The sequence below is a fragment of the Thermobia domestica genome, chromosome 14 (genome assembly GCF_964235325.1).
Source record: "Thermobia domestica chromosome 14, izTheDome1.hap1.1, whole genome shotgun sequence".
Lineage (NCBI taxonomy): Eukaryota > Metazoa > Arthropoda > Insecta > Zygentoma > Lepismatidae > Thermobia > Thermobia domestica.
In genome coordinates, this window is record NC_137467.1 from 38,049,794 (window position 1) to 38,063,069 (window position 13,276).

Genomic DNA, 13,276 nt, shown 5'->3' on the forward strand with positions numbered 1-13,276 from the left:
AGAGACAGAGCCCAGCAGTGGATATTCGTCGCTCCAGTCTGAAGTTAAATGAACCAGGTATGTGTACCTCAGTTATAGGTGAGAAAGAGAGAGAGAGAGAGAGAGAGTGATAGATAGATATGGAACATTTCACAGCTGTAGTGGATACGGAAATGAGTAAAATTTAAAATGCGATATTTCAAGTTAACAAACTAACAAATAAAAAATAAACATGAAAAACATTTGTAAAAAGAAACTAAAGCGTAATACAAACTTGATGGTGTTTGAAGACGGATCTTCAACTTCCATATAAACGCTATTAGAAAACGAAATGGCCACGGTTTTGGAATCTCTTTGTGATACTTTCACATCAGTCTATTTGCCAGGTACTGGTGCTGTAAGGCGTGTCCTTAACCGCATCCATTTACCGCATAGGAACGTCGCATCACAACTTTCATTTCGGCCCAGTCAAATTAGAATTTTAACATCGAAAGCACTCTTAACAAGCTGAAATTTTGTGTGGAAGCTTATTTTCGTGTTGTCAGAATATCTTTTAAAGTATCCTTAACTTGAGAAAAGGGATTTTTTGTTTGCTCTGTGGTGTGAAAGCGGGAATTCTAGTTGTATGCAATTTTCACGAAAATTTTCAATTTTTCGAGAAAAAGAGTTATGAGTTGTAGTTTATAAAATTCTACACAAAAAATATCCTTAGACTTTTCTTTCGTACAATCAGTCGTTTCAAAGATATGAACTGATTTTTTTTTCTGAATATAGTAGGTAAAGGGCGTACTCCGCACAAGATATTCTTAAATGTAAAAGTGAATATCTCTTTACCTAATAGTCCAGTATATAAGTGAAGGCCAGTTGTTTGGCATAGTACTAAGTAACTGCACCGAAGAGAACATAGTCTAGAAGGGAGTGTAAGTTATTCAAAAGTTTTTGATTCCGTACGTATTCTATGAGAAAGGAAAAAGGTTTCAAAGAAAAAAGGGTGTTTAAGATTTATGCCAAAAATGAAGTATTTCACAAGACTCTTCATGTTAGAGGGAGGGCACGGACTTCAAGAGGTAGAGCGCTATCCTCTGGTGCATGGGGTCGCTAGTTCGATTTCCGGCTAAGTAAGTTTGTGCTGGACAATATCGTGCCCGTGACTTTTCTCGAGGTACTCCCAGTTCCTCCCATTTTCTCATTCCACCTATTATTCGTTCCTCATTCACTTGCCTTGATCATCGTCTCCCTTAGCCTGAAACGGTATTACGTGGGAAGTTAAACTGTGATTTTTCTCATATATTAGAAATATGAAACACGGTCTCTAAACTCATTTTCTAAAACAAGACAACATAAACATGTATCTTACAACATAAAAAAATACTGTGTCGATAAGAAATCAATAGTATGGAGGAGGGAGAGGAGTGTGTAATGTAAAAATGATGGAGAAAAACCAATATCAGTGCTGATTCATAGTATTCCTGTGTTGGGGGTAGCTGGGAAGAATAGTAACAGCTTTGATATGATTTAAGTCCAAGTTCAACCACATCTCTATAGAGGCAGGGGTAAAACTGGGATAACGCGGGGGGACACCGTCCCCAACTTCCAAAAATACGGCCTTACCCATTTCCAAAAAATTACAAAACACAGACATAGGCGTGAAGTCATACCGTTACCCACCGTCCTCCTACCTTTTCAGATCCATTTTTACCACTGTATGGAGGGGTGACAAGTGGAAAACAATGTCCAAAATGACCGAAATTATTGCTGAAACCTTAATTAACGGAATTGTTAAGCTTATTGGGGACAGGCTCGAAGATATTTGCGGACGTTAGGCAAATAACGTGCGTATCAGGTGGCTGGGTAATTAATACGGGGTCATCGTGATTCATTGTACTTACTTTTTAATTTCACTATTGTCGATTTTTTTCGTGAGAACTCGCTTTTTCTGCTACTATTATATTTGTTTGTTTTTTAAATTATAAAAAATATATTTGAAATATTTTCAATTACAACGATAGTGTATATTTTGTATGTACTTCTAAGTATCGTTTCTATTTACCGACAAAAGTGCTATTTAAAGTGCTCAAACTATTAAGAAGAAGAAGAAGAAGAAAGTATAGAAAGATATAATTTAAATATTTTGTATTATATCGAGATTTTTCTTGTTTTCGTTCCTATGACAACTTGTTTATCTGGTTGATATGGTAATGTAGAAATATATAGAACGAAAAGCCATAGGGGCGACGGGGGGAATGACGGTCACCTAAGGAAGAAGGATTATTTCAATGACAAAAATTAACTGCAGGTTCGTCAAAACTCACTCTGTATATAATGTAGAGTATAGTGATGGGAAAATTCTCGGGAAGATATTTTTCGGGAATATTCCCAAAATGGAAATTTATCCGGGAATTTATGTGCAATCAGAAAGAAAATTGCATTCTATTACTATATTATGATTTCAAAGTTGAATTAATTTTTATATCACAGCATATTATTACTGTTGTCCACAGAGGATTCTTTAAAATGTATATTCTAAACGGTACTATGTTACTTTATTAACACTTTATTATATTTAGAGAGTAGGCCTACGCATAAATGTATATTTATTTACAATATGTTCTATCAATTAAATATGTGTGAAAAAATTATATAGTAAATTGAAGACAACCTGAAGAAAGTAGAATCTTTTCATTTATAGGCTATAGATTTCATTAACAAATATTTAATAAGATGGAAGCAGAAGATTTGAATATAAATAAGTTTTGAACTTATGTTTAATAATAATTTTTATTTTTGGAAGTGAAATTTCATTGTCATAATTATTGTCAGTCTATTTTCAACTATTTGTTTAATTCCTATAATTCTTTTGTGACTATTTTGTTAATTAATATTCAAAAATTATCATAGATTGTTTCTTAGTAGAGAGGGAAATTGTATAAGCCTACCACAATAAATAATTATAGTAGATGCGTAAAAAAAATATTAAATTTGTAATATGTAACACTATCATATAATTACATTGTTAATACATGTTAATTGTCAAAAAAATATAGTAAATTATATAGTAACAGTTTAAATTTATATGTAAGTGGATTTGCCCAACTTGACTCTATTACTGATACTATAAACACATTAAATTTTTAAATGTTATAAACCAATTAGATTGGGTAAATGCTAGAAGATACATGTCTCACCAATTTATCAACATTTGCGCATACATATTTATGTTCACAAAATTTGCAAGATACTTCCTTATCTTTATATTTTACCACGAAACATTGCCATACAGGACCTCTCATTCTACCTATTTCTCGAAATTCCATACGTTAACTCACATGTAAAAGAAGTCAGAGTACCTCTTCAGAAATTCGAGTCAGAGAGTGGAGACAGACCGACGTCTATTACTAATGGTGGTTCAGGGTTTATTAATAGTACTTTATCTCTATTTGTACATAATTCTAAATTACTTTACAAAATGGTTCCTTTTCATCATTTGTAAATTAGTACTTTGCTAATTTTGGCTGATCTTTAGTATTGGGGGCCAGCTTTTGCACCTACTTTTTTGCGATATTTTATTCCGATGCGGTTGTTTTATGGTTTCATACGTTAGATTACGTTACCAACATTAAATTCGGACAGCATTGCAGAGCGAGCGTTGGCGAATGAAGGCGGGTTAGTGCCCCGCATGGCACATTGTTTTCTATCTTCCTTACCAACAATTCACGTTCTTTTCTTACATAAATCACTTTCACTTACCTGTCCGTTTTGTATAAATCCCCTACTGCCCTAAAAAAATGTTCGATACTTTCTTGACTACTTGAACATCACTATCAGCTCATTTCTTCCGTAAACTATCCTACTTTTTGCTAGTTTTGGCCTCCAATACTAAACAATTACCCTACTTTTTAGTACAAATGGAAATGGAACTTAAAAAAAAATATTATTAGTTATATAAAGTATCGTCAAATAATTTTAAATTTTTACCTCCAAATTCTTTAAACCTAGAATAAATCATAATATATTGAAATAAAGTAATTAGTCATATGGTTCTTATAATTTGGAAGATAAATTAAAGAAGTGGAAATAAATTCCATCCCGGGAATTTATAGGCCAGGGAAAAAACCCGGAAATATTCCCATTTTTAAAATTCCTTCCCACCGGGAATATTTCCACTGCCCATCACTAGTAGAGTAGAGTCTTTACTACAAGATAGCTTAGGAGTAAATAGATTTGTAACTTTAGTGTTTTTTCTAGATACAGAAAACAAAAAAACATACGATTGACCGGGATTTCCCACAATGCGGGGTAATGACAGTCATAATAATCGTCAGTATATTTGACTGCTCTTTGAGTTAGCAGTTCGCATAAGTAATTGTAATATACATTTAATGTCCTATATTTGGAACTTACTTCCATTTACCCATATCACACATGTATCACTCAACTGTATTCCAACCAGTACACTCTGAATGAATCCATCTACCAGAAACAGTACATCTATACCACATTTTAGTCCCCTACCACTACACTTACACCCATTTAAGCCTCCTGTTACAATTATCGCACATACTTCCCTCAGCAGTAACCTAGCTAGAACACTATGAATGAATGCAAATTGACCACAAACAGTACATCTATACCACAATTCGTCATCCATACTAACGCCTTCACAAACAAAACATGTATCCAATTGATCTACTAGAAGACTCCCCCGGTTTGTATTATCATTTATTTGAATATTGTTACCTTCAAAAGATGTTTTCCCTGTTTTCAAAAGACTTGTCCGAACGTTTTTAGAATTCCCGAAAGGTGTTTTCTTCTGCATACCTTCTTGACTATCGTCTGCCTTCTTTTCCTGCAACAGCTTCTCTTCTTTCTTCCTTTTCTTTAGCTGCAAAGATGTTTTCATTGGAGTTCCAGTCAAAACTTCTGAGCGAACTTGTTTGACATGATACCTCTCATGACTTGGTCCAAGTAACGGTAATATTTCACGAAAAGGTGTCGTCGATCCAGATGTAGAAGTTCCAGGTTGAATTTCCGGAGAACTTGGAGATGCAGACGGAGATGTGGATACAGCTGCAGAGGTTCCAGGATGAATTTCCGGAGAATTTGAAGATGCAGATGGAGCTGTCAAGTGCTTATTATCTGCAGACATGTCTGGAGGTTGACAGCTGTTTACAGCTGTAGGTACAACCTCATTAGGCTTACATGCATGTACATCTTCCAGAAAGTCTCGCATCCAGAGCATAAATACCAGTGGCTTTAAAAAGCAGATACGGCTTTTGCAACAATAGCCACATAAGAATATGCTTTGCTGAACAATGCCGTGAAGTCATGTGGTCTTGTTACTTTCAAAGAATTTACCCGCATGAAAGTATCATGCCGTCGAGTTCATTGTTCTATCTGTTGTCTTAACCGAAAATTTTTTGGGTTTTAATATTCTGGCAACACTGCTAATTTCTAAAGATTATACACTGAATAGGATTCAAACCAGTCGCGGGTTGTACAGAAGAGTATTACTATTTATCATCTTAAGTTATATTTCATTATCTGTTTTCGTTCATGAGAAACTGGCAAAATATCAAATTGTACATTTTTCTGGATCAAAGCTCTAGCCTATCTTAAGCGTACAACAAAACCACATACTTAGACTCATTCTCTGGTAAGTGGCACACATCTTCGTATTTTTACATGAACTCTTTCATGCACATACCTAGCACACATCCACACGATAATTAGCAGATAATATTTTTGTGGGAAATTACGGTATCATGCGCGGAATGCCAGTCAGCATGACTGCTGTTACCCCTATCGCGGATGTTGTCGTAAACGTAATAACACCACGACTAATCGTAAACCCCAAAGCAACTTCAATGTACGTTTAAAATGTACAAGGAATATATATTAAATGCAAATAGGTTATAGAAAATAATTATCATAATAATGGTACTTCAAGCACTTCTTCGAATCTATGAATTTTAGATGAAAAGTTGCAAAATCACAATTTCACTTCCTGTTTCTTTCTCGTTCTTCTCCAGACTGGCGGGTTTCCCGTGTGGAGTTCTAAGACAGACAGCAAAAGGATAGCACATGTTAAACTTTCTCACGTGACGTCGTGTACGAGATATCAGGGTGACCAGTATTATCCAATGACCGGGATTCCCCCCGTCTCCCCTATTGTTAGAATTGGATGTATGTTATTTCAATGTGACAAATATTATATATATAGTACAAAATATATATTCTGAAGTGTATGTTCGAGGTGTGATTTCATCATAATGTTACGTAGTATATAAATAATCAATATATATTGGGAATCAGGGATTGTAACGGAAGAAATAACGTTAAATATTTATATGGTGCCGAAACCGTGGAACCTTGGGATTTGTCGGAAGTTTTAGTAAACTATCCCAAAATCACGGATTGCATTTTACTACGTAACAAAAGAAAAAATATATCGAATAATTAAAATGAATACCACTACAGGAGCTGAAGATGTCAATATTTCAGCAACTGAGACTTCAACGGACGTGATTGATCTTTTACGACAGCTAGAACAACAGATGAAATCCATGACGCAACAGATGAACTCCAGATTGGAGCAAGTGACACTACAAATAGATCAGCAAATGGATTCCAAATTGGCTACCAGATTGGAACGATTATAACAAAATTTGGATTCCAGACTGGAACAAGTAATCCAACAAATAGGAAAAGAGTTGGATTCTAAATTGGAGCAAGTAACGCATCAGGTAAATACCAAACTGGAAATAACCGATAATAGGATAGAGCAAATTATCCATAGCCTTGCAGTGCTGAGAAGTACCGTTGATGTAGTAGAAACACTAGTCAACGCACATACAAATTAAATTCGGAGACTGCAAGAAGAGGTGCAGGCCATCAAAGAGAAAATCAGTACTGCAAAGTGTAATTCTGATCCTGCCCTTAACGTAGTGTATGAGGAACATAGGAGAAATGCATCAATACCATGTGAAGAAGATACCAACCCATCAGAAAGTTATTCTGAAAGCGAGGACACCATCTCTAATATCAAGGACGAAGACATAAGATTACGTTAAAGGAACCATACACACGTAAAACCTAGACCTCTAAGGTATTTTAGTACTAAATGTAATCGCGTGAAATTTAGGGAAATCAGATCCTTAACTAAATTCAGTGGTAGAAAAGAGGACAACACAGCGAGTACCTTTTTAGAAAAGTTTGAAGACGAATGTGAACAAACTGGTATAGATAAGGCTAATTTCCTCAAAATATTGTCACTTATATTGTTACCACCTTGTTCGGTATGCTATAAGTCGATCAGAGGTAGTTGCACTATTATTCAGATTTTAAAAATACGCTGTCAGCAAATTTTGAAAACGATTTTATATTAGCAGACCGGAATTAAAAACCGACGTTTTGATCCTAAAGTAGAGAAAAACATACAGATTTTGTAATTTCAGCATATAATGACTTGAAGCAGATCAATCTACATAAGCAAAAATCAAGCATTATTGCATCAATAAGAATATTATTATTACTGTTTAGGCTGCAGAAACGAAGCTGTTTATATTTCTTTACGAAATATCAATGTTAGAGAAGATTGTAGTCGTAATACGAGAAGTAATGTTGGATTTTCTCATAATGGCAATGCGATCGACCCTAATTTAGAAGAAACAGAAATAATAATCGTTCCGCTTTTAGAAATAATACAAACAATCGATCTAATTTCACACGTAATCCCAGATTTCACAGTAATTACATAGGTGGCAGAAATTTTCAACATAGAAATCAAAGAACTGCTGCAGTAAATGATATACAGGACTTTACTCAAGATTGTGCTATTCAATGCAATTTAATCGAGTCTTTTAATAATGTCACTTAAGCTAAATTTATGGCGTCCGTCAGAACATATCCAATTAATTAATTTTTTTTTTCACTTCGAATATTGTTATGATTTCATTTGTAATTGGTGCTTCGTTTGAATTCTGTACAGTTATATTAACGATTGCGAGGAACGCATAAGAATTAATCATAATTTTCAATCTATTACCAAACATATTTTAAATCTATTTAGGTTATGATTTCATTGTAATTTTTACTTTGTTCCCACTCTATACAATCATGTCTTTGCATTAATGCAAATGTTGTCTATAAAATTTATGCTATCTACGGCCAAATCAATGAAATAGGTTATGTTGTACTTTAACTTACATCAAATTTATTATCAAACATACAGTAAATTGTATTGAATTAAAAAAAATCTATTTATGACCTAAAAGTAATCAATCCACTTATCATATTTTGAATACTTTTTTCTCATCGATATTCTGAAAGAGTTAAAATAAAATAGATTATTGGATAAATATGAGAATATTGAGATAAGATGAAAATAATATACCGTATTATTTCATGGATTGTAATTTTTATGTATATAAAGGAGATTGAAAAAGTAAGGTAACAACGTACATGAAATGTTTAACGGTACTGGATTCTTTCTTTAATTGTAATCAATTTAAAGAAGTCCTATAATTCGGGAGCAATTATACAACGATAGTATATATTTTGTATGCACTTCTAAGTATCATTTCTATTCAGGGGCAAAAGTAGCATTTAAAGGGCACAAGCTATTAAGAAAAATGACAACTTGTTTATCTGGTTGATATGTTAATGTAGAAATATATAGAACGAAGATTCATATTGTTAGAATTGTATGTATATTAATTCAATGTGACAAATTCGATATATATAGTACGAAATATATATTCTAAAGTGCATACTCGAGGTGTGATTTCATCATAATCTTACCTAGTATGCATATAACCAATATATGAATGGAATCAGGAATTATAACGGAAGAAAAAACGTTACACACTTATTACAGCGCCATCTATCACGAATCAAGAAAAATGTTTCAAATAAAATATATTTTTCTTCGTATGATCCCAAACTGAAAAAAAAGAAATCTCTATCTGAGTTTTCAAAATTGCAATCATTCCACCCCAAAGGTTGCGAGAGCAGCTATTTTCATCACAGGTGAACTTCCCTCCTCCAAAATATTAACTTTTTATTTCGAACCTTTTTTTCTTTTGATGTTTATTTTTGCAATACCTTAGAGTCGCAGTTAGTAAACTCATACTCTATTAGTGTTTAGAAAAAAGTCAATCCATATCCTAGGCACTGGCGCAAATCCCGAGGATTGAGGGGGACATGTCCCCTCCAATCTTGAAACAGAGGGGGACTGTCCTCCCCAATAATCCGATTTGAAATGCGTTTTTTTTGTCTATGTTGAAACATACCAATTATAAATATGCATGTATGCAGATTTCAGAACGTGTTCACGACACTGTTTTGTAATACTGACATGTACCAGTAGTTCATCTACATCGCCTGTTATATAATATACAAGTTCACCCCAGAAATCAGATTCATCTACCATAATATGAGTCTCATCTCTCCCCCTCCCAAAATAAGCCTCAAATCTGACCGCCTCCCAATGTTGAAGACAACTCTGCTCCCCTGATCTTCCATTGCATTGTTTTTCAATTTCATAAATATTTTGAACATCGGTTAAAAAAGGAAAATATGGGAACGGTCTTCTGTCCCCCCTCCCAATGTTGAGGACAGATTTGCGCCTATGATCCTAGAATAGGTTGATTCTACAGAAAAAAGACTAAAGGAATCTTCTGTGTAGAATTTTGTAAACTACAATTTTCCTCGTATTTATTTTTTTTAAGAAATTAAAATTTCGCCTTTTAAGCCTCTAAAAAACACATAATTCATAATTCAAGTCAAGGGTAACTTTCAGGATATACCGGTATTGAGGATATCATATAAGATCTGCGCAAAAAAAATCCTTGGAATTTTTTCCAAGTTTTTTTCTTTCATTTTTTCTTTCATCTAAGCAATCTGGACTAATGTTCGTATTCTACATACTCAGGAGTACTCAAAAGCATCTTTCGGGGAGTAGGTTAAGCCTATTATTATTATTATTATTATTATTATTATTATTATTATTATTATTATTATTATTATTATTATTATTATTATTATTATTATTATTATTATTATTATTTTGGAGAAGAGAATATGTCTTCAATGAAAATGCATTATCGAATTTTAATTATACTATGGTGATGATTTTAAGAAAGCTAACTGTGAGAGATAATGTAAAAAGATAAACACTTTTAAATAATTGTCATATTAAAGAGTTTATTCTCTTTCCGTTGAAGCGTTTGGTATGTGGTCCGATAAGTGTTAGCGCCAGGCTGGCTCTATGGTGGACAAACACCATGTGCATGAGATTCCTAGGGATTATACCGTTTCCTCGTACTTTCTTCATTTCACTATTTCATAAATTCTCATCATCGCTATCCCCCTTATCCTACATGGCATAACTATGAAGATGAGAAACTGAAGCATTTCGTTTCATTTATCTTTTGAGTGAAATGTCATAATTTTAGCGGGAGACAAGAAATTATAAACTTATTCTGCTTGAAAAGTAGACAGAGGAGGTTACAGTTAACCAGGTAGAAGAAAGTGGGTGAATACTGCGCACTTAAGATTTAATCGCAAATTTCGCAGACATTTTGGTATTAAAATGACTAAGAACTCAGGAACATATAATTACATCCTTTCACTTTAAATGTGTGTATAGGCTATTGTGTCAACTTTTTTAGGTTACGAAAAAGCAAGCGAAAAAAGTGAGTAAGGGAAATGCGCGGTATTCACCACCCCCGTAGGGTAATAGCTAGTGATGGGCATTTTGAATATTCCCGGTGAAAAGGAATTTAAAAAGTTGGAATATTCCCGGGTATTTTCCCTGGCCTATAAATTCCCGGGAAGTAATTTATTTCCATTTCTTTACTTTATCTTCCAAATTATAAGAACTACATGACTAATTACTTTATTTTAATATATTATGACTTACTCGAGGTTTCAAAGAATTTGGAGATTAAAAAATTTAAGATTTTTTGGCAGTACTTTATTAAACTAATTATATGATTTTTTAAGTTCCATTTCCATTCGCACTTAAAAGTAGACTAATTGTTTAGTATTGGGGGCCAAAACTAGCAAAAAGTAGGATGATTTACGGAAGAAATGAGTTGATAGTGGTGTTCAAGTAGTCACGAAAGTATCGAACACATTTTTTTTAGGATAGTGGGAGACTTGTACAAACCGTAAAGGTAAGTCGAAGTGATTTATGAGGAAAGAAAGTGAATTGTTGGTAACGAAGATAGAAAACAAATTACCCTGCGGGGCTGTAACCCGCCTTCACTCGCTCACGCTCGCTCGGCAATCCTGCCTAAATTCAATGTTGCTAACGTAATTTAACGTATGAAACCATAAAACAACAGCATCGGAATAGAATATCGCAAAAATGTTTGTTCAAAATCTGAATCGCCAAAGCTAAACAATTGCCAGAAGTAGCAAAGTACTATTTTACAAATGGCGGAAAGAAATCATTAATGTAGAATTATGTAGAATAAAGTACTATTAATAAAAACTGAACCACCGTTAGTAATAGACGTCTGTCTGTCTCCTCTTTATGTCTCGAATTTCTGAAGAGGTACTCGAACTTCTTTTACATGTGAATTAACACGTGGATCTTCGAGAAATGGGGAGGAAGAAAAGTAGTATGTGGCAATGTTACATGCAAAATCATAAAGACAGGAAAGTATCTTGCAAATATTGCGAACATACATATTTATGCGCAAATGTTGACAAAATGGTGGGACATGTTTGTTCTGGCAGTTATCCAACCTAATTTGTTTATAACATTTAAAAGCTTAATTTGTTTATAATAGTAGCAGAAGTTTAGAAAATCCACTAACTTGTAAATTTAAACTGTTTAACGGTTTAAAAGTATGTGAACTTATTTTTTAAACATATTTACTTTCATAGAACATACTGTAAATAAATATCCATTTTGCGTACTCTCTAAATATAATAAAATACTAATAAAATAACATAACATCGTTCAGAATATAAATTCTAAAGACTCCCTCAATGTTTTAATGTCTCTGCTCAAATTATAAACACCTTCCCAGTTGTCTTTTATTATGGAGCACAAAGCCAAATGTTACGTGTAATATTGTTTTGCTCCTTGTTCGCTACCTGTCACTTCCATTACAAATATTACATTCTGCAATATCAAAGAGAAACTTTGATGCGCCGTATTACCGTCCTGCGCTGTATTCACCCACTTTTCTCTATGTAGTTGGCATGGAAATTAGTTTAGGAATTTGTTATTTTTGGGAGGCACCTTCTGTATTACTTTTTTGGATGGGACAATTGTTTATTTTGGTAGACTGCGTTTTAACATGAGATGGATAAGCATAGCTCCACTATTACTCGAGTCATTTTGGTATCCGTTTAAAAATACCCTGGTGATAACGATGTATGTTGCAAATGATTTTTACAAAATCGATTGAAAAATTAATAGAATTGCATTTGGCATTTCTTTCAACACCAAGGTTAAATGAGACATTGACCTACAGCTTAACGTGGCATCCAAACCATTCGAACTTTCGTCGAAAATTGAAGCCGGATTCTCCCGCGCCGATTGGAACTCGAAGAATGTTGAGCAGTGTTGGCAATGCAAACAATTTCTCATATCTGAATTTTCTTTTCTTTCTTTTGTGTGTGTGTGTTGAGTAAAATGTTTAACAAGATCCATAATTGTGTAACATGTACGACTGTTTATGCAATGGAAAACGGTTACTTTTCTGGAATATTTGTGGCACGTAAGAATTTAAAGAGAAACTTCAAATTTAAAAGTTACTGAAAGACTCAGACTGGTTCCGGTTCCGCCGCCATTCTCATGTAACTTCTCGAGCTGGCTCTTGGCTAAGGGATTAGTGTACGCACCTTTGACCTTAACTCATGTGGTTCGGATTGCAAGTTAAACTCTAGATGTACGTCTCAATTATGCCTAGCCTTGCTGTTGAATGGAACCGAAACTGAAAATGAAATCAAGTCGATCAAGCTTATCTTCTATGGAGGGCTGGAGCCACCACTAGTATGGATCTACAACCAACTACACCCAAAACTGTATGTGTAATAAGTAGACTACTTCATCATACATAATTATCTCTTTCATGGAGAAAACAGTGAATGAGAGTGTTCTACCTAACCTTTGGGTATACTTTACATGAGTTATTAGAAAACTGCTTTATTACGTTTCAGCACCCCAAATACCTAATTCACAACCAATATAAATTTAAACGATGAAGGAAGGGCATAAAACACCCATTGCTTCCTTCTCTAAAAATAAAATAATATACTTGTTCAGTGGGAAAGGTAC